The sequence below is a fragment of the Gopherus flavomarginatus genome, chromosome 14, assembly GCF_025201925.1.
Source record: "Gopherus flavomarginatus isolate rGopFla2 chromosome 14, rGopFla2.mat.asm, whole genome shotgun sequence".
Lineage (NCBI taxonomy): Eukaryota > Metazoa > Chordata > Testudines > Testudinidae > Gopherus > Gopherus flavomarginatus.
In genome coordinates, this window is record NC_066630.1 from 33,563,824 (window position 1) to 33,585,505 (window position 21,682).

General features: G+C 43.2%; 1 long non-coding RNA gene across 1 annotated transcript in view; it reads right to left on the reverse strand.

Moving 5' to 3' along the window:
- LOC127034180 (uncharacterized) overlaps window positions 1-21,682 on the reverse strand; it is a 240,628-nt gene that overhangs the window by 206,646 nt on the left and 12,300 nt on the right. The gene's annotated exons all lie outside the window — the stretch shown is intronic.

Consider the following 21,682-nt stretch of genomic DNA (forward strand, 5'->3'; position numbering starts at 1 on the left):
AATGGGTGTAACACTGTAGCCAGGAAATATCATACATTTAGGTCCTGATCGTAAATATTGTCCACAAAGGCAGATCCCAATATAGTCAACAGAATTCTGTATTAACATAGGGGTATGCATGGAACAATTTGATGTATGCCTGAAGTGTAAGGCACTCCGGAAATCTTTTAACTTATTGCCACCCTATGCTGAGCAGTTCTGTAGCTATTACTTGCAGCCTGATTACAATAGTTAAGTTTTTCTTCTCTGTGTAGCCATATGTAACTTTTTTTTTCCTTTTCTGCTTTACCAAAAACAAACTGGGAAAAATTCTTTTTAAACTGAGGAAAACACACCAAAAATGAGAATTGAGGAACTTTACCACTGTAAGTAGTTCCATTAACTGTGTCTACTCTGGCTAAAATTGGATGCACAATTCCCTACCAGTAGTAGCAGTTGGGGAATTTGTAGTGTGGAGGACTCAGATGATTTTAGCATCCTATTGCTTAACCCTGCTCTAGTTTTAAAATAATAAACAAACTCATATCTCTCTTTAGCAACATCTTCAGCTATTGCTACCACTGCTGGAAATGCACTCATGGTGAACTGTCTATCTAATTGGACATTAGGAAAAACTTCTTAACTGTCAGAGTGGTTAAGCACTGGAATAAATTGCCCAGGGAGGTTGTGGAATCTCCATCCTTGGAGAGCTTTTAAGAGCAGGTTAGACGAGCACCTGTCAGGGATGGTCATAATATTTAGTCCTGCCATGAGTGCAGGGGATTGGACTAGATGATCTCTCAAGGGCCGTTCCAGTCCTACAATTCTGTGGTTCTACGATCATTTTTGTAGTGCAAAGATTGCCCTTTAGTCTAATAGGACTACTCAAGGTGTCTTCAGTTAGAAACTATATTTGCCCTCTGATAAAAGTTGATGGGTGCCAGATAAATTTTATTTAATAGACAATGGTGTAGCTATAGTGATAATTGACTGGGAAAGGGCAGAGTTGTACATTTATTCATAGTTATCTGATTGTTAAAGTATGGTTTAGATTTTTAAAGCTAAATTTTCTCTAATCTATTATATTTTTTAGGCTTTAAAAGACTTAGAAACAGCCTACAAATGCTTAAACTTGTACTTAACTTTACTCCAATTGATTAAAATTGAATGGCCCATGATGAAGTTAAATTATGCACCTGCTTAAGTGTTTGCAGGATTGGGGCCTATGTATATAATTTAGTTTGCAAGTATTTACATAGTAAAAGCCAGGCAGCAAAATCTCACAATGCACAGAACTAACTCCTTGGAATTACAAAATACACCAGTTAGAGCAAGTAACTGACTACCCTTCAGCCTCTGCCATTCCTGCTTCTGCTAATCAAGTATGCTGCTATTTGAGAAGCAGCCTTAAGGACATGTATCCACCCCATCAAAGAAAATAAATACCTACAAACTTTTGGACAAACAGTCTAAAAACCTTATTGCATCCATAATATATGAATTTAGAAAAAAGCATATCTTCACTATCATGTTCTGGGGTTGTGCTTGTCTTTGTCTCTGTACTTTAGTACATGACAAGAACTCAATAGAATTATAATTCCATAATTTCATCAGGGGGTCAGATATTATGGTGATGAGATGGCATACTCCTCTAAACCACTTGTTTTCAACCTGTGGTCCATAGACTCCTCTGCAGACTATGCCTAAGATTTCCAAAGGGGTCCACACCTCTTCTGTTTAGGGTGACCAGATGTCCCGCTTTTATAGGGACAGTCCCGCTTTTTGTGTCATTTTCTTATATAGGCTCCTATTACCACCACCCCTACTCCATCCCATTTTTTCACATTTGCTGTCTGGTCACCCTACCTCCATTCAACAATTTTTAGGGGTCTGCAAATGAAAAAAGGTTGAAAATAATTGCTCTAGACAGATATAATAGAAGCCTATCATTTACTCTGTATGCAATATATGAGCACAGTTACAGGCTGAATCCCTTTTGAGACTGCGTGGGTATGTACACGTGGGGATCTTCCTGCTCTCACTGAAATCAATAATCAAAACTATAAACTCTATTGTCTTCAATGGGAGTAGCAGCAGGCCGTCTCTGTACAATTATACACAAAGAGTGTACATTATGAAGAGAGACATCCGATTGGGAAAGATTCCAGTTATGCAGATATCCAGTAAGTATCTAATCAACCCAACCATCCCTTTAATTCCAACCGTTGTTGTTATAAACAAAGATATACCAGCAAGTAATAGGGTGGTCTGAAATGTTTGCATGAAATGCCCCACCTGTTAGCAGGTGTTGGTCCTGCTGTGGTGGATAAGTGAGAATTTCTTGTATGTGGGCGGAGGAACCCTGTGGAAAGAACTCTGGTAATAGCCATGCCCACTGAGAAGTTTTGAGCTGAACTTTCCTGTATTATTTTTAATTTCTTTTTAGCAAAACCAACTCCAGAAATGGAGTGAGCCTAAAGTCTAGGCTGTGGAATGCATTTGAAACCAGATTGGGAAAGGCAGCAACTCACACAACACTTCAGCAAAACCTCTTGTACAAAATTCCTCTTCAGCATTTGTCTAATGTTTCTACCCTGACTGAGCTGCAACAGGTAATCTTAAAGTTGATATTGTTATAGACAGAATTGATTTTCCAGAAAGATACTTCAAAAGAGCCATCTGCCTAGTATTCAGTGTATTTTCTGCTAGAATATTCACTTTTTTTATGTTTGGGTTTCCTCTTTTTGTGCATCATGTGCACAAATCTGTTACACATAGTCTGACCTGTGGTTAGAGTTTTGAGCGTGTCTACACTGCAATAAAAGACTGGTGGCATGGCTGCGGCTGGCCCAGGTCAATTGACTTGGACTGTGGAGCAATAAAATTGTAGCATAGATGCTTGGGCTTGGGCTCTGAGACTCTGTGCTGCAGGGTTTTTATCACATTGTACATACCTTATCTGTCTAATAACCTAATTAATTAAGTTATTTCTGATTTACAACAGTGTAAATGAGAGCCCCTCAACTCCAGCTTTCATGTAGCTTGATGATGTTAGAACAGGCAATAAAATCATTAGAAAAATATAGGTAAAACTTTCAAAGATGCCTAAATGACTTAGACAACTAAGCTCCATTTTCAAAAGTGACTTAGATTGCTTTATGGACCTAAAGGAAATCTTATACATTTTAAGGCCAGATGACACACAACTCACAGAGAAAACATTCTCTACACTTATCTCCTTCCAGTTAATTTTATGTCAAACAAGTCTTCCAAAAAGCATCTAAACAACACTGATTTCCACAGCATTTCAGAAGTTTTCAAAATATCAAATTATGTAGGTAGTTTCTTGTTTCCCTTCTACACACGATCTCCATACACAACTCAAAATAATAATCTGTAAAATATTATTATCTATTTTAAAAACTCAGAGGAATGCTATAGTCTGTTTCCAGAAAACAGCAACAGGATCCACTTCCTGAAGCAACACATGTGCTAAGCCCTTGTGCATTTAGTGCCAGCAAAGTTAATTTGTAACCAAGATCTGGCTGAAATAAAGAGTGACTGCTCACCTTTAGCTTTAATTCTGGTAGTCATATTTACAGAAGTTCTTGTTTGCAGACTACATATAAGGATAATGTCCCATAAGTTTTACTGACTGCAGAAAACGTTTTAAATATAGCCCATAACTGTTGTCCAAGTTTAGTGCTGCAGTTATTTTCTAACAATTGGAATGAAGCAATCCTGGAAAATTGAGATGTTTTACAGTTTTATCACATGAGTTTATAATGATAGAAATTTATTAGATGGTTTATGATTGTATTAGACAATCTGCACTGAAAACTTCAGTTCTTACAGTATGTACTCTACATTCCCTTGAAAGTTTAAAACATTTCTTTAAAGTTACACTGCTTTTGACAAGTACTGAATTGAGAGCCCAAGACTTTGAACACTTGTATCTATAGTCTAGTTGAGAGAGCATGAGGCTAGGAGACAAGATCAAGGATGAAATCCTGGCCCCTTGAAATTCATATAAAAACTCCCACTGACAAGAGGTGCTGGAATTAGGGATGCTGAGGGTGCAGTAGCACCCCCTGGTTTTAAGTAGTAATAACAACCAATATGTGGTTTCTGTTTTCAGCACACCCACTATAAAAATTGAGCCAGTACCCTGCTACTGACTTAAATGAAGCCAAGTTTTCAAATCGTCCTCTATTCCCAATTTGTGTGACACTGGGCAAGTTGCTTATTTATGCCCCATTTTACTTATCTGTGAAAAGGGAGACGATGATACTACCTCATAAAACACTTTGATGACTACCAATAAAATGTGCTAAACTCAATAAGTACAAAGTCTTGTTATTTATCTAAAACAAGGATAACGTGGGCAGTAACAATATTGTCTTGCCTCTAGGATGAGCCTTTCTGTGCTGGTGAGGTTTGTCTTTTTTGTTTTTGTTTTTCAAATGCTTGGTTTAATTCTTAGTGGACAAGTCAACATGATCAGGATTTTCCTGACATCCTTCTTTTGACAAGGAACTATCCTAAGAAGGCATGAGAACAAATACTTAACTGTATTCCTTAAGTGACTGTCTCAGATGTTTTGAGACATCAGTTTTTCCCTGTGCTATCTAGCTCTGCCATGATTATAATGCAGGTAGAGACCTCCCAAATGCTTACCTTCACAAAAGTATATGAATACATAGAAATACTTCAGAACCATGACTTCCTCATGAGAATGGCACTGGATGCCTCTGCTCTCTCTATCAAGCACTACAGCAGGCACTCACTATGTACATATTCTCTAACTGCATGCTGCATATGCTTACTCAATGTATGACTTGCATGCTAATACTATGGTAATAAAAACAAAATGGGTGACTAGCACTGTAAAAAAAAAAAAAAAATCCTAAAATATTTCCTGCATTATTTTACATCTCCTTTCCCTTCTCATGTGTGGGGAGACAAACATTGTAATGCCCTGATCCTGGAAACATTTCCTCATGTTAACTTTATGCACATGCATAGCTCCGTTGGCTACCTTTGGAGTGCACTGTCTGACCATCAAATACACTGAGCACATTATTTTCTGTATCAGTCCAGTGGAAATGAAAAAAGGCTTCAGGGTTGAACATCAGGCAGATTTCAATCTTCACTTTTTATCGGAAGTTTATCAACAGAAAACATGCATACATCCCAGCAGCAAGCTGTTTTTCTGAAGTAAATCCTTTACTTAAGATTCTTATAGGTACATAATTGAGCTAAATAAATAGTTTGCAATGAATACTTTATTCAGTGAATTTAGACTTTTCCCTTTCCTTTTGCAATGTCTGTGAGTAGATCAGAATTTCCTCTAAATCAATAAGTGTTTCCCAAACTTGGGACACCGCTTGTGTAGGGAAAGTGCCTGTTGAGCCGGGCCTGTTTGTTTACCTGCTGCGTCCACAGGTCTGGCCGATCGTGGCTCCCATTGGCCACGGTTCGCTGCTCCAGGCCAATAGGAGCTGCTGAAAGCGGCGGTCAGTATGTCCCCCAGCCCATGCTGCTTCTAGCAGCTCCCATTGGCCTGGAGCAGTGAACTGCAGCCAATGGGAGCCACAATCGGCGGGACCTGCAGACATGGCAGGTAAACAAACCGGCCCGGCCCAACAGGGGCTTTCCCTATACAAGCAGCATCCCAGGTTTGGGAAACACTGCTCTAAATCATCTATGATTCAAATATTTTCAGCACAGTTTTCTGGGTGTCTTTACTCTGTAGCTTGATTGCAAATAGTTCACAAACAATTCCATATTTGAACTTTGGTCAGGCAAGTTACTTTGTATTGTTTCTGTTACATGATTGGGTAAGTGTATAAGTACTTCCTGTATAATTACTCTTGTAATTATGATTTTGATTTTGAAATAATAAATAATCAATCAGTAATTTGATTTTTGAAAATTCACTTTCTCTAAACATTCATGCAAGTAAAGTTTGATTAAATAAGGGTTTGTGGAAAGCAAAATCAAATGGAGGCCAGCATTGCAAAAGCAAATTCACTTATACAATTGAGCAGATATTTACGATTTAGTTTTTTGCAGAGTTAGCTCAGTTGCCTTCCAACCTTCATCTACAAACTTGTGGGAACTAGATGGCAGAAGAAAATGAAAACCAGAAATTGAGCCTTTCATATCTAAGTCACAAGTTCAAATGTGGCCTTAGGCTGGCCAAAGTCCTAATCAGTGACCCATGTGAACAAGTGATGGTGTGTAGTCCCATTCTTAGCGGCTGGGCCTTAAAGAGATTACAACTTGTGATGATAGTTTTGTGAGATTCCCTCATTTGGTAACCTCTTTGATGGTCTCAGGTCAGACACGGAAAATGGAAATCATTTGAAGATGTTAATTCCGTAACAGGATTGAAGCTCATGAATGGGGAATTGTTGGGGAAAGTTCTTTCTTTCTCTGGATAAATAGAAGACATCAGCCTTTAGGGCTGTGAATCTGACACCAGATTCACCAGAAACAAATTTGCTTTGCTTCTTTGTATATTAGACTTAACGTCAGTTCCCCACATCTGCCCCCCACCCCACATGCTTCCACCCGTACTCCTAACTATTACACTTTTAATGAAAAAAATCAAGTACAAACTTGGACAGTGCATTTCTGACTTCTTAAACTTTTTGGAGAAAAGTACATTTTCTTCAAAAAAAAGAACGTTCACTTTCATTCACTAACATAATGTGCATCAGCCCATTGCTCTATTAACAGTACAATTTAAATGGACTTCAGTGGTATAAATTTTACATCCTGTTGCTGAGAGACCAGCTGGATCAATATCCCTTCTAATAGATATTAGAATAGAATAGAAAATCAGATTGACCTGAACAGGTGATGTCCCTATGATGAACAACTTGGATTGTGCAGTTTCAGACCCTGTGTTTAATGGACAGATTTAGAACATTTAATTACATGGATAAACAGGTGAGAAGTTACTATCTTTGTCCAGCAAGCTTTTTACTTTTGCATATGTTCTCGCACACGTTTTAGCATATCCCTACAGTGCACTGATCACATCCTACCCCTATGGAAATGTAAAGGTTTCAACGGTTTGGGTCCTTTTGCAAACAGAATGCTGAGATATTCAAAGCCATCAACAATTTGGACACCCAATTCCCATTACTTCTAATGGGTGTTCAAATCTCTTAAGCAGCTTTGAAAAAAATCTCTCAATATCTCCCTGAAAGCTGTGTGTAATATGCCCCTTTCATCCAAGAAGGGCTAAGAACAAGCTCTGCAGTGTGCTGGTGATGGGAGAATAAAGGCCCCAAGTGAATAAATAAATCCATGCAGTGGAAGTCAAGATTGCCCAGCTAAAAAGTACCACACTCAAATAGCAATTTAGCACTTGTCAATGAAGCCAGAGATTTAGGTGATGATGAGAGACTGTCTTGACATGGATCAGTCAAATAAAGCTTTATCTGTTTATCCACGTGGTGCTACACACCTCTTTCAGGCCTTGGTTTCCTGATAAATCCTAAAGGGTGGGTGGGTGTGTGTGTTTGTGTGTGTTGTTGTTTCATTCCCATTTGATTTAACTGCTCAGAGGTGAATAGCTTTCTCAGGTTCCTCCCATGTATCCCTTTCTTATAATTCAGTGTGTTCTAAATATGGACAAAAATAGGCGGACCCAGGTTGAAAACCACTGTTCTATGATAACAACAACCTTCAACCTTTCACAGACCCCTTAGACATAACCTGCGGACCTCCAGGGGTCTGCAGACCACAGGTTTAAAACCACTGCTATATGCTCTTAGTCTGGAGCCATTCCTGCACCTCCTCAGCTGTCTGACTGTGCCAGTGGAGCTTTCCCAGTTTGTCTGATGGCCTAGGTTGATGATATCTCAGTTTTCATCATGTCTGATAGGATGTGCAGGAACTTTGCGATTGTATGAACAAGCCTCTTCTGTCTGCACTAATTGGACTAAGAGCAATTTGATCTTACTGGACTCTTGCAGTGTTGCGGTCCCCCTTTGTTGCCCCAACAATTGCAATGGGGCATCTCCATGACTAAGGTGTTGGGGAGTCTTTTTTGGATCTGAACAATATACGCTAAGGCAGTGGTTCCCAAACTTGTTCTGCCACATGTTCAGGGAAAGCCCCTGGCAGTCCAGGCCGGTTTGTTTACCTGCCGCGTTGGCAGGTTCGGCCGATCGCGGCTCCCACTGGCTGCAGTTCACTGTTCCAGGCCAATGGGAGCTGCTGGAAGCGGCACGGGCCGAGGGATGCGCTGGCCGCAGCTTCCCGCCGCCCCCATTGGCCTGAAGCAGTGAACCACAGCCACTGGGAGCCGCGATCAGCTGAACCTGCGGACGTGGCAGGTAAACAAACCGGCCTGGACTGCCAGGGGCTTTCCCTGCACAAGAAGCAGAACAAATTTGGGAACCACTGTGCTAAGTAACTGGGATGAGTCTGAGGAGGAGGTATAAGGCCACGTGTAGAAATGCTGCTGACTGCTTCCTGAACTTCTTTTTCAGGGATGGGTTTTCATTGCCAATTACCTTGTGGTCTCAATGTTGTGGCACCAGCTAGTGTTTCTGGACCCTCCAGTGGACCATTTGGACCAGATTCAGAGGTATACTAACCATATTTTTTGAAGTCTTACCACTGTTGCACCCTGCTTTGCTGATCCTGCCATTAGATAATGGGAGCCAGGCTCACTGATTTAGTCAGCGGGGTGGTGGTCTTTTGCCTCCAGTCTGTTCAGCATTTGATATACTCTGACTCCACACTGGCCTGAAAGTCGCTTATTTTTGTTGGTGCCTGGTCGATTAGAGTCTAAATTTGCCTCCATTCTATAATTTGATGCCTGGTTGCTAATGAAATGTGTGCAGCCAGATCAGATGTTTTCTAGCTTGTGGCTCTTGGGACAGTTGCTTTATTTTAACCCATATTTCCCCTCTGAAGCTCTCTCCTCCAAGATCCTGTTTTCTGCCTTTACTCCGGCTGAGTTAACCAAGGTGTCCCATCTGATTGTTCCTAGCTGGACAGTGACAGCTCTTGCTGTTCAGACCAGAATCTGATCCATGTGTTTTCTTGGTTAAGGTCCTCTCTGAATTCGAGAAAATGCTCCCTCAGTGGGCTGCTCGGTATTTGCAGAAAATTTTTGCAGAGACTGTTTTTCAAGGAGGGAAACCTGTGTTCCATTAGCTGTCTCTTCTTCTGTGGGTGAGATCTTTGTGCAACCAGGCAGATGATTGGCCTGGAAGGGTTTGGTGAATCTTCCTTTTTCAGTCATGACCAAGAAGCAGCTCTATGGTATAAATGTCAAGGTGCGACACTGTGCCACCTTCTCTGAACTCCCTGATTCAGCTGGGAGGATGCTTGTGTCCCCAGCTTGAAGGACATTGTACAAACTTTTTCTTCTTAAGCACTTCAGTGACTTTTAGTGGAGGTTCCTGAATAGCATGGTAGCAACCAATTGTTCTGTGTACCATATTACCCCTGGAGTGTCTGCGCAGGGCCTCTTTTTGTTTGGCTTCAGACATGGTGTTTCATTTTTTCCTCTTTCTATTTTTTTTATCCCAGCAGCAGCTTTTGGGGTTTGAGACTTGTTTACTCCAAGCTCCTGTTAATTCTCAGAGTGAGATACCATGCTCATTCATCCAGCTTCCTGTCTGTTTAACTTTTTGCTGGGTCCAGCAAAATTAGCCATTTAGAAATCTCATTAGGACAGAGTGGCTGGAGATGAGCAAGGCAATGTGCTAGGGCTATTCTGAACACTGATTGTGGCTGTGGATTGATTATACCATTTATAAATTGACTTGTAACTTGAACATTTTTGGGTTAAATTAGTGTGTTAACAATATTTTGAGTGAACTTGGTGATAATGATGCTTTAATGATCTGTGTTTAATGTTTGCTGAAGAAATATTTTGCTTTATTTTATTCATATCTTTTTATGTATATATTTATTTTAATAGTTTTTAATGTGATTTTATGTGAATAAGGTATTTTTCATTTTCTCTCTCTCTCTCTGGGTAGCACAAATATAAATGTAACTTAATGTTAGGATTAAGTTGTTAGGCTTTAGTGAACTTCCTTTTCAGAATGTGCTAAGGAGTGAAACTTTGGGCAACCCCAACGGGCATGAATAAGATGTTTAGGGTGCCTGTCACTCAGTAGTTCCCCCTACTCACTGATCATCCATCCTCAGTACGTTAATTTCATTCCTTTCCACCCCCAGAAGCTGCTCCATGCTTTGGGTCTCAAACCTGAGATTCAGACTGTCAGACATGCCTGGTGCCCTCTGCACTGGTTTCTGTCTGGTTGGGAATGGGGGAAAACTTGTCACACTGCTTCAGGCCACTGCTCTATGTGCAACAATCTGTTTTTTTGTTTTCACTACCTCTGGGCTGAAAGAAGTACTGGGGTCCCAAAAGTATTAGGTCACATTCTCACTAGACTGGTTACCAGCAGACCCTGAGAATGGGTCTAAATCCATCTCTGGAAGCCTATAGAAACTTATCTTCTATTGTACATCTGCATGAGTAGAACATGCAAGAGTGTCCAGGGCACATATAGTTCTCATAGTGGGCATCTGACTTTCATCCATTATAGCATACTAGTCCAGGTGCAATTTAGTAACTGCCACATGTGGGCTGCTATTACCTGGTGATGTGAATTGCTCACAAGCAATGGCACGATATATTGAATAGTGAGTAAATGTAGCAAGGTAGGGGTGCTAGTGCAGATCCCTCACATTGTGCAGTGCAGGAATTTGAAACTTAAGATGTCAGATGATGCAATTCAGTGCATTTTATCCCTTTACAACCACCAGAATTGCTCTGTAAACATTGATAATAACTCACCGAAAGGCGAACAGGTGCTGGGAGTTCTACCCGTCTTGTCCCTAGTGAACTGGAGCTGTGCTAAGGAGATACCATGACAAAAGCCTTCTATGTGGCTTCACCTGCCAATGCCAGCCTACCTCTTTTTTCTGCCACCCTGCTAACCTGGCATACCCTTGTTTGACAGGAAATACAACATAGGCTAGGTTGTTTCTCTGATTGTAGTTAAAACACTTAAAAAAAATGTGAAATATTCATAAACTACAACTTGTCTGTTTCATAAAAACCTAAAGACTTTGCCCTTATCACATAGAAGCTGTCTGATTCTTGCACTTACTTCACAGTAAAAAGAACAGGAGTACTTGTGGCACCTTAGAGACTAACAAATTTATTTGAGCATAAGCTTTTGTGGGCTACAGCCCACTACTACTTCTTCACAGTGGGTCCCTTTTGGCTTGTAGGCATGACTGAGGAAAGCCTAAAATATGTCAAAGTGAAGGAGGGGATACTCCACACACACTGGGCTGCTGCTGCCTGGTTTACTCTTCCTGGCTCCTGCCACGTGCCCTACAGGCAAGTGGTGAGAGTGCTCTATACACACAGCCCTGTCTGCCGAGTGTTGGTGCAGAGGTTCAGTGGAAGATGGTAGACAGAAGGAGTGCTAGGGGCAAGGCCAGTGCAACCATTTAGGCGGACTAGGCGGTTGCCTAGGGTGCTGAGATTTGGGGGTGCCAAAAAGCGCCCCTCAATTTTTTTTTTTAATGGTTGAGCAGCCGCTGCTGCTGGGACAGAGAGGGAGTCTGAGCTGCCGGCAGTAGCCGGCAGACCAGGGTGTCCCCTGGGTCAGGGCGCTTCCGGCAGCCCGCAGTCCAGGGTGTCCCCTGGGTCTGCCACAGTGGTGCCTGCAGGTGGTCCGGGGCTCGGATGGAGCTGCCGCAGTCATGCCTTCGGACGGTCGGCTGCTTGCACGGCTCCGGTGGACCTCCCAGAGACACCACTGCGGCAGCTCCACCAGAGCCACGGAGCACCGGACCGCCCGCAGGCACCACTGCGGCAGCTCCACCAGAGCCGCGGGACCAGAGCGCGGGGCGGCAAAATTGCCGTCCGCCTAGGGCGCTCAAAACCCTAGCGCAGGTCCTGGCCAGGGGAATGCTTGCAGTCCCCAGGGCAGGGGTGTGGTGTCTGGTACAGCCTGAGACTACATGGTGGGCAGGATATGTGTGCCTGGCAATGCTGGGGGCAGGGGAGAGTGCCTGGGCTGCAGAGGCCTCTCTTCTCCATGTTTCATCCTGCATTCATTGCTGGCCTTTCGCTAGCTGCTCCTCCCTGCAGCTGGAGCTGTAAGTAGGGAGGTGGAAGCCACCTAGTTGCTTGCAGAATATGAACCAGAGGCATCTGGATGCCAGAACCGAAGGGATTGCTACAGTAGCTATTCCAGTCTGTCCTAGATCATGGCTGTGTTCCGCCCTGCACCAAGGGAAAGGAAAAGGAGATGCCTTTGCATTTACTAAAAGTAACCCCTGATATTACAAAGCCGAGCACTGTATGACAAACAGATCTGTGGAAAGTGTTGGCAAGCAAACCGCCCACAACATGAAACTTGCCTAGCTTCATGTCTGATTGAAAACTCAGACTCTCAGCCCAAGTTTGCTGAATGGTTTCAATGCAATATTCAGATTTTTCAGGTAACCCTGGCCCAGTTTGGAGCCTGCATGGACTTCATGTGGAACACAGGCACAACTTAGCAGGTTTGGCTGAAACTCACTTTGAGGTTTTTTTGCTTCATTCAAAACAAAATTTGGAATTTGAAGCTCTGCAGCCCAGAATAACTCCAAAAAAACCCTGCCAGACAAAATTACCAGGCTTCTTAGAGTTTTAGTAACAAGCTTTTAAAACAGCCCACAAGGCTATGGGTTCCACATCAAACCATTTGAAGACTGGTGTATTGTACAAATACCCTACAATCGTTCACTAACATTAATCCCACTTGTGATGGGGAGCATCATGTGGTTCAGAGGGCTGGTTCTGATAAATAATAAAGAATGTGGAAGTGCCCCAAACCCCTGCTCTGCAAAATTGGAATGCAAGATCATGAGAACATTCTCTTGTGAGATTTTTATTCCTTCTTGTTTCCAGTGGGGCTAGCAATAACATGAGAACAGTGGCTCAGGTTGTATTTTGGTATTTCTACTTCTGGTGCCAACTATAAATGAGAAGGCAGAGGCTTTTTTTCTTAAAGGAGGGGAAATAATTCAAAATTTGGGCATCAAATAGGTTCATCCCAAGTGTTCAAAGGATGGGGATGGCCATGACGCTGTGGTAGGTTCTTATTCTCTCTTAGCAGGTTTGTCCATTTCTATGTAGCATCTGATCTGTAACTTAATCTATAAGCAGCTCCAATGAGATTCAAGAGCCTGAAGCCACCAAACACATGGTGACGTAGCTACATATTTTCTGCCATACCTGCCCTTCCTGAAAAGCCTGCCAGTGTTATGTGTTATACCTCACCACCTTATCTGTCTAATGTTGTGTTATATTGTAAATTTAAGTGACATTTTAAGTAACATTGGGAAGCCTAACAGTTTCTTTGCCTTTATTTTTTTTTTCTTTTATCTGATGGCAAAAACACTTATTTTTTGTTGAGCAAAATTCATTTTTGGTATACATCCACTGAGTCCAAGGATAAGTTTGGACCTATATGTATTTTTTTTTTCAAAATAAAATGTTTGTGACCTATAGTCTTCAAAAAATCAAAACTCCAAGATAACCACCCATTTTTTATGAGTAACCCACATGTAACAAGTTTATATTACTAAATTGCTCCTCTAAAAGATGATGGAAAATCTATTTTGTTATAGAAAAAGATATTTCAAGTTTCAAAGGGATTATTACAAACAAGTCTGATCTAAAAAAATTTGAACACTTTTAAAACAGTGAAATATTATTTAATAAAGTCCTACAACCATAGCAAAGAGAAAACAATTTGTAGGTTTTAAACACACTAGCAGGTTGAAGTAAACTACAAACTGCATTGTCTTCATCAGGATTTTACAGTGTGAGAACCCTACCTTTTTTCCTTGTGAAGACAAGGCCAATGGTATTAGTACAAAAAAGGGTGCTTGGGGGAGGGGAAAGGTAGGGTTTTATCTTGTAACTCTGCCACTTGACGACAGTGGGTTTACTGAGTAAGGGCTGTAGATCTGATTTTTAATGATGATTTAATTCTGAAATTATTTCCTTGATAAGGTATCCTGTAAAAATGATTGATTGCATAGAGCTTTGTTTTTTTTTAACATTGCCTTGCACTGCATCCCAATGCACAGGACATAAAACATTCAAATCTGACACATTTGTTGGGGGTAGAGAGATGAGGTGGAGCCTACTTCCTTTGAGAATAGCTGCTTTAATCAAGGTGACGTGAACAGCTTGCATTCTCTGCTTTTTGACTTCCACAAAGCCTGTTTGTTTTACTTAAGGCTATATTGCTACGCCCCTGTTTCCATGGAATTGCTAGGGAGCTAAGCCACACCTTTCTGAACACCAGGAGAGTGTTTCCTGAGTAGAGCAGCTTTGAGTATAGGAGACTCTGCTCCTAAGAGTAATTGGAAGTTTTTAAAAAAGGCATAAACAAACAACTAGATTTTAAGACTTTGGCCTGCAGATGATCTGCCAGTGCATGTCACCTGTCTTTGTGTATATACTGCTGTGGCCAATGGTGTTCACACTGAGATTCTGGCCTGTGTTGATGTGTAACACTTAATAACATTTCTTTGAGGGTTACTGATGGTTCCAGGAAATGTTAATGAGAGAGGGGGCATTTTTTGCAACCCATTTACAGGTTCAAACCCAGTTCCTCTGCTCACTCCTAGTAATAATGATCCCTCCTGGTAAGGTTCAAGATATATTTGCAGGGCAGCATAAGTGAGCCTGTAAAGCTGCTGGGCTGCTCATTTTATTGGCTCCTGTCCTGTTCATTTATGAATTAACGTCTTATCTTTGACTACACTGTTGTGAGTCCTGCAAGATAGGACGATGCCTCATTTCTGGAATTTTTATGAATATTGCAGTTACTGTTACATAGTAAAATTGAAAGAGCACCAACATTTTTTCAAACACGTAGAGACGCTATAAAAACCAAGCACAGAAATCCTTAGTCATGAAACTGAAGTTGTGCCAATATTCCCCACGCATGCAAAGTATTAATATTAAAAAGCTTCTCCTGCTGGTGAATCATTGCAGAGTTTGTGCAACCACTAGACTTACCACTCCCTGTGATTCAAGGCATAAAATAATGGTTGGTTGCTTTGTAGCCATTCCCTATTGTGATGGGCTAGTAAGAGAGTTTAAGTGAAAGCAAAGAGGTAATGGTGGTTACTATTCCATGAGTCCTATAAAGACCCAGGACTTTAGGTTATTGCTTGGTATTTATAAGTGATTTTATGATACGTTTTACAAATTACAGCAGCATCTAAGGCTTCTGGATAGTAAAGACATTTCATTTTGAGGTACACTTTTTAAACTGGGAGTAAGGTGGAGTAGCTATGAGTAATTGTTTTTGGTAGGAACTTATCCAGCATTCTCTTTAATTGATGAAGGTGAAAGTATTTTGTAATCATGGCAACTAAAAATTGTGTAGTATATTTATGCTGCCTCTAGGATTTTTGGTTTGTTTTTTAAACAATGGAATATTTAAAAATTGGCATATTAGAATAGTGAGAACTTTGGTAGGCTTGATCTATGCTAGGAACTTATGTCACTATAACTACGTTGTGCAAGATTTTCCACACCCTGAGCGACATAGTTATTCCAATTTAGCCCCCAGTGTAGACAATGCTGTGTTGATGGGAGGGCATAAATAGCATCTTCGCTAATCGCTGAAGCTACACTGCTGTAAAGTATAGGCAAGTTCCTATTCTTAGGCTCCATGCTACACACACAAAGAACATTTGCTTACTCAGACTTTCCGAAGAGATCTGCTTTAGGTGTGTCACTAAATAACACCATCTCCAGAATCATAGACTTGAAGGTCAGAAGGGACCATTATGATCACCTAGTCTGACCTCCTGCACAACGCAGGCCACAGAATCTTACCCTTCCACTCCTGTATCAAATCTATGTCTGAGCCATTGAAGTCCTCAAATCATGGCTTAAAGACTTCAAGGTGCAGAGAATCTTCCAGCAAGTGACCTGTTATAGGATCTTTGATTCCAATGGGCAAAATGCTGGTGCATCCTTTCTGGGCATATAGGCCCAAATGCAGTGGAAAATGTTCCATGTTTTTAAAGTGTCACTTGTTAGTCACATAGGGGTAAAAACAGCAGAAGCAAATCTACACAGGATATCTTAAATCCCCCCGGGCATCAGAGATATACATAGTGGATAGCCACAGCTCATCTCTAAGCAGGTGGAGTGGGGGGAATCCTGGTCAGTGGATCTATACATATTGTAGATCTACTGGGCCAAAACCAGAGGGTGAGGGAAAGCACCTGGCAGCATTTACCTGTGTGCTATAGCTATACCCTGTAATAGGGGCTATGGTCAGGGCTGACAAGAGGGGGGTGGGGTGGAAGCCGGTACAAATTAATGGGGTCCAGTGGTCTGGAAGGGGGCCTGAGGCCCGGCTTCCCTGGCTTCATCGGCCCTCTTTAGCCAGTATGCCCCTGCTGGGGGGCCCGAAAAAATGTTTTCACTGGGGCCCAAACCTGCCCTTGGTGGCCTTGGCCTATGGCCTGGTTGTGCAAAGAGCCTGGATGGTTGAGGTGGAGAAATCACTTTCCCAGCTCTGCAAAGCAACACCTTTTTGTGGAGATTAGCTCTCTTTCCCAAGATCACACTCAAAGGGATTTACATAACCACTATACACTCACAATCAGTCAGACAGCCACTTCTCTGCTGCCTGTCAGACAACACACTACACAACAGTGGGAGGGGAAACTTTTTGTCCTAGCACACGGGAGAAAATCTCTATTCTTAGAAAAGTTCCCTGGGATCTTTAATATTTGTGCAAGACTGATAGGATTATAAAGTGGCAAGGAGGTTGAGGTAAAATCTTTTATTGGACAGACTTCTGTTGGGGGGAGAGACAAGCAGTCCAAGCAATCAGGCTTATACAGTGCTGAACAAGAGCTATATGTAAGTTTGAGTTGAAAGCTTGTCTCTCTCCCCAACTGAAGTTGGTCCAATAAAACATATACCTCACCCACTTTGTGTCTCTAGTATCCTGGGATCAACATGGCTAGAACAACATTGCATACAGAAATTATAAAGTGTTGTTTTTTTCTTTTTTTTTTTTCCATATAAGAATCTGCCTCGGGAAACGAAAGCCAACCCTTCTGTAAGTCAAATCCATGGGTGTAGGTATTTCACACCTAATGCTTGAACCACAATGCCATCCACTGTGACAGGAGTTGCTATTTATTACAGATTTTGAGTTTTCACTTTTCTTTCCCACAATACATACTGCTGTAGGAAATCCAGGTCAGATAACCTGAGAGCACTGTCATAGTCCATACAATGCTACAGTTTTGTTTGTGACATTTTATGTTTTAAAAAAAAAATCCTATAATGCTTTATAGATTTGCTATAAATAACAGGACTGCCGCATTTAATATATTATAGCAGAGAGAAATTACAGGCAAGGAAAAATACATATTTTCTGGCAGGATTTGGAAATGGACAGTTGATGAGGCAGAGATACAGAAAGGCTGTTCTAGATAGCAATAGCTGCATGGGAGCAGGGTCTCAAACCTACATGACCCTCTTTACACCCTTGATTACCACATGAAACTTACATCTTTGACTTTAGCAGGAGTTTTGCATACATAGAATAAAATGTATGACTGTATTTGGCCCAGTGTCTGTGATTAAGATCTACAAACGGGTTGTGACTTTAAAATCATGGTCTATGTAGGAAGATAATGGGAGGAAAAACTTGGATCTCTGGAAAAATTTCTAAAACACACATACTAAACTGCTCTAAATTACATTTCAACCATTTCAACGGCTTCATTGTCAAATTGCTAGGAGTCAAAAAAGAGCTGGAAAATGGATCTGCTGTTGTCCTCTAAATGAAAGCAGGACATTTAATCTAACAGATTATTTTATGCCATATCTATAAAAATCTGATCTAAAATGAACTTGCGTACACAATTCACTCATACTATTTTCCCTTTATTACACAGTGGGCCAGGTTTATACGTCTTCTTAAATATCCAATACAGGCCACTAGTGGAGACTAGATGGACCATTGGTGTGTTCTGGAATGGACACTTCTGCATTCCTACTAAGGGCTTGGCTACACTCAAAACTCCAAAGCACTGCTGCGGCAGCGCTTGTACTCCACCTCCCTGAGGGGATTAGCTTACAGCTCTGGGAGCTGCGCTCCCAGTGCTAGGGCACTGTTTACACTGATGCTTTACAGCGCTGTAACTTGCTGCGCTCGGGAAGGTGTTTTTCACACCTCCCTGAGGCTTTACAGCGCTGCAACTTACTCACCGTCCACACTTGCAAGGCACATACAGCGCTGTATCTCCCTGGCTACAGCGCTGGCTGTACCCCTGCTCTGCCTGGGGTATAACGATTGCAGCGCTGGTGATGCAGCGCTGCTCTGCCAGTGTGGCCACCAAAAGCGCTGTAATTGGCCTCCAGAGGTATTCGGAGGTATCCCAGAATGCCTGTTCAGCCACTCTGCTCATCAGTTCGAACTCTACTGCCCTGGCCTCAGGTGACCCGCCCTTTAAATGCCCCGGGAATTTTAAAAATCCCCTTCCTGTTTGCTCAGCCAGGTGTGGAGTGCAATCAATGAATCTTTCCAGGTGATCATGCCTCCACGCGCCAAACGAGCCCCAGCATGGAGCAATGGCGAGTTGCTGGACCTCATCAGTGTTTGGCGGGAGGAAGCTGTGCAGTCCCAGCTGTGCTCCAGCCGTAGGAATTATGATACCTATGGGCAGATATCAAGGGCCATGCTGGAAAGGGGCCATGATCGGGACATGCTGCAGTACAGGGTTAAAGTGAAGGAGCTGCGGAGTGCCTACTGCAAAGCCTGTGAGGGAAACCGCCGCTCCGGCGCTGCCCCCACAACCTGCCGTTTTTACAAAGAGCTGGACGCGATACTTGGGGTTGTCCCCACCACCAATCCGAGGACCATGATGGACACTTCAGAGTGTGGAAGGAGGGGCAGGGGAGGAGGAAACCAAGAGTGAGGGTACTGGGGTGGGGGGAGACACCCCGGAGTCCCAGGAGGCATGCAGCCAGGAGCTCTTCTCAAGCCAGGAGGAAAGTAGCCAGTCGCAGCAGCCAGTACTTGGTGGAGGACAAACAGGAGCGGGTTTCGGTAAGCGGCTTGTATTTTCAGGATGGAAATGTCTCGGGAGAGGAGGGAGGGTCAGGGCTGCATGCATGCATGCCTAGATGTGGAATAGCCCATTGCTGTGATCTATCACGTCGCGGTAATCGGCCTTGGTAATCTCTTCAAAAGTTTCAGCCAGAGCATGGGCAATGCACTTGCGCAAGTTTATTGGGAGAGCCACTGTGGTCCTTGTCCCAGTCAGGTTAACGCATCCGTGCCACTGTGCCGCGAGGGGTAGGGGGACCATTGCTGCACACAGGCAAGCTGCATAGTGGCCAGGGTGGAATCCGCATTGCTGTAGAAGACCCTCCCGCTCTTCCCAGGTGACCCGCAGCAGCAAGATATCTTCCAGGATCTACTCCTGTCGAAAATGTTGGGAGAGTGTTCAGTGTAGGTGCCCACTGCAGCTATTTGCTTTCCTCAACGCACAAAAACCCCAGTGCAGCCCAGAAGCAATCAGTCCCCCTTACTCACCATTTCGGGGCTCCTGTGGGTTATGTGTGCTCTCTTTGGCATGGGAAAATTATGCCATTGTCAAGACTGTAAACTCCTTCACTGTGGGGAAACTGTCTGAGATATAAACAATGCTGCCTCTGTTAACTGTTGCCTTTTTTGCCTTTCTACAAGCACCCTTGACTTCTCGGATGCCCTTGTTATCAACAGCTGAAAGACTCCAAAACCTCCGGAAGAAGCTGCGAAAAAGCAAAGATGACCTGCTGCAAGCAGTTATGGATCACTCTGCCACAGAGAATCAAAAACTGCAGGACTGGAGGGAAAAGGAAAGCAGGATCCGCCAGAGAAACGCAGTGGCCAGGACGAAAAGCACAAAGCAGCTGATAAGCATCCTGGCGCACCAAGCGGACTCTATCCAGGCGCTCGTAGACATTCAGGCAGAGCACTACTGTGCCGGCCCCCCGCCCATGCCAAAGCTCTTTCACTTGTGCCCTAATGTCGGCTCCAAACCCCCTTCCCCAGCATCCAGGTTCTTACCACCACCAGCTGTCCCCAACACCTGTACGTTCACCAACTAGCCTGAGAACTATGACCCTTACCCTCTGCACTCAACGCCCATCACCATGCAGTATAGGCATTCTGAAGTGCAGCAGTCATTGCACAGCACTGCAGACAGGACACATTCAAACTTGTGACTGTACAGTTCCCCACCGCACCCCCCCGCCCTTTTAGGTTCCCAAAATGTTTTGTGTCTGTCAATAAAGTTATTGTCTTTTCAATAAATGAATTCTTGACTTTGAAAACAGTCTTTATTATTGCAGAAAGTAAAAAGATACCTTAGCCCAGGAAAGAAACAGGCATTGCAAATCAGCTTAGGAAAAACAGATTCCTACTAACATTGTAACCACTGCACTTCACTGCTGTGCAAGGCACCAAACATTACTGTTGGTTTTCAGCCTCAAATTCCTCCCTCAAGGCATCCCTAATCCTTGAAGCCCTGTGCTGGGCCTCTCTGGTAGCCCTGTTCTCTGGCTGTGCAAATTCAGCCTCCAGGCATTGAACTTCGGAGGTCCATGTCTGACTGAATGTTTCACCCTTCCCTTCACAAATATTATGGAGGGTACAGCACGCGGATATAACTGCAGGGATGCTGCTTTCCCCCAAGTCTAGCTTCCCATACAGAGATCTCTAGCACCCCTTTAAACGGCCAAAAGCACACTCCACAGTCATTCAGTGCCGGCTCAGCCTGTAGTTGAACTGTTCCTTGCTCCTGTCAAGCTTTCCTGTATACGGCTTCATGAGCCAAGGCATTAGCGGGTAAGCGGGGTCTCCAAGGATCACAATGGGCATTTCGACATCCCCTACTGCGATCTTCCGGTCTGGGAAAAAAGTCCCTGCCTGCAGCTTCCTGAACAGGCCAGTGTTCCGAAAGATGCGTGCATCATGCACCTTTCCAGGCCAGCCTGGGTTAATGTCAATGAAACGCCCATGGTGATCCACAAACGCCTGGAGAGCCATAGAGAAATACCCCTTCCGATTAAGGTACTTGGCTGCTAGGTGGGGTGGTGCCAGAATAGGAATATGCGTCCCATCTATCGCCCCTCCACAGTTAGGGAAACCCATTTGTGCAAAGCCATCCACAATGTCCTGCACGTTCCCCAGAGTCACATTTCTTCTTAGCAGGATGCGATTAATGGCCCTGCATACTTGCATCAAAACGATTCCAACGGTCGACTTTCCCACTCCAAACTGGTTCACGACCGATCAGTAGCTGTCTGGAGTTGCCAGTTTCCAGATTGCAATAGCCACCCGCTTCTCCACCGGCAGGGCAGCTCTCAATCTCGTGTCCTTGCGCCGCAGGGTGGGGGCGAGCTCAGCACACAGTCCCATGAAAGTGGCTTTTCTCATCCGAAAGTTCTGCAGCCACTGCTCATCATCCCAGACTTCCATGACGATGTGATCCCACCACTCAGTGCTTGTTTCCCGAGCCCAAAAGCAGCGTTCCGCGGTGCTGAGCATTTCCGTTAATGCTAGCAGCAATTTCGTGTCGTACGTGTCAGGCGACTCGCTATCATCAT